The sequence below is a fragment of the Chrysochloris asiatica genome, unplaced genomic scaffold (genome assembly GCF_000296735.1).
Source record: "Chrysochloris asiatica unplaced genomic scaffold, ChrAsi1.0 scaffold00022, whole genome shotgun sequence".
Lineage (NCBI taxonomy): Eukaryota > Metazoa > Chordata > Mammalia > Afrosoricida > Chrysochloridae > Chrysochloris > Chrysochloris asiatica.
In genome coordinates, this window is record NW_006408540.1 from 23,035,740 (window position 1) to 23,037,204 (window position 1,465).

At 35.1% G+C, this 1,465-nt stretch overlaps 1 pseudogene; it reads left to right on the plus strand.

The window, feature by feature from the left end:
* The window catches only part of LOC102816046, a 168,469-nt pseudogene that overhangs the window by 140,757 nt on the left and 26,247 nt on the right, over positions 1-1,465 (plus strand).

Here is a 1,465-nt window from a genome sequence, read left to right on the forward strand (position 1 = left end):
TTTTTTCTACTACCCAGTTGCTTTTCAGCAGGGTGTTATTCAGTTTCCATGTATTTGACTTATTTGCTTGGTCTTCCTAGTATTGATTTCTAATTTTATAGCATTGTGGTCTGAGAAGATGCTTTGTAGTATTTTGATGTTTGTAAATTTATGAAGGCTTGTTTTCTGGCCTAACACATGATCTATTCTGGAGAATGTTCCATGTGCACTGGAAAAGAATGTGTATTGTGCTGTTCTTAGGTTGAATGCACTGTACACATCTATGAGGTCCACTTGGCTCATTGTGTTGTTTAGTTCCTCTGTCTATATTGAGTTTCTTTCTGGTTGTTCTATTCATTTTCGAAAGTGGTGTATTGAAACCGCCCATTATTATTGTAGATTTGTCTGTTTCTTTCTTCAAATCTATTGTAGTTTGTTTTATATATTTTGGAGCTCTTTCATTGGGAGCATAGATATTTATTATAGTTATTTCTTCTTGTTTATTTGTCTTTTTAATCATGAGATAATGTCCATCTTATCTATAATGCTGGATTTTGCCTTAAAGCTCATTTTATCAGAGACTAGTATTGCCACTCCTGCTTGTTTTTTATTGCAATTAGCTTGGTATACATATATATATATATATTCATTCCATCCTTTGACTTTTAGTCTGTTTTTGTCTCTGTGCGTAAGATGTGTCTCTTGCAGAGAGCGTATTGAAGGATCTTGTTTTCTTATCAATTCTACCCTTCTCCACATCATAATTGGTGCATTTAATCTATTTACATTCAGTGTAATTATCAATGGTGGTGGTGGTTATGTGCCATGGAGTCCGTTCTGATTCAAAGCAACCCTGTACAGGGTTTCCAAGGCTATAAATCTTTACGGGAGCAGAAAACCTCATCTTTCTCCCACAGAACATCTGGTAGTTTCAAACTGCTGACCTTAAGGTTCATAGCCTGATTCATATAACCACTATTGATAGGTATGGATTAATTGCTGTCATTATGTTTGCTTTTTTGTGGTGCTGCTGGTTTCCTTATTCTGCATGTCTTCCTGTGCTGAGTTTATGTTTTTTGTGCTCTTTCTTGTCAGTTTCTTAATAGTTTTAATGTTTCCATGATTTTGGATTTTCATTTACTTGGAATGTTATTAAGTATTAATTTTATTTGAGGGTACCTTATATTCTATTAACTTTTCCCTCCATTTAAGACACTCTATTTTATCCTGTAATATACCTGACCTTCTCAGCACCTGGCTCTCTGTTCCTATGTGTTTACCTTCTTTTACATTGCAATTGTTTTGATCATAGATTGACCTCCCAGATCCTCTGAATTTGTTCTTATACTTTTATTATTTTCTGGAATCTTCCATTTGTCAATTGAGTTCTGAGTGGTGCTGCCACATATGTCAGTCTCTGGTTGTGTGTTCTTGTTGGTTCTCAGTCCACAGAACTCCCTTTAGGATGTTTTGCAGCACAAAGTTG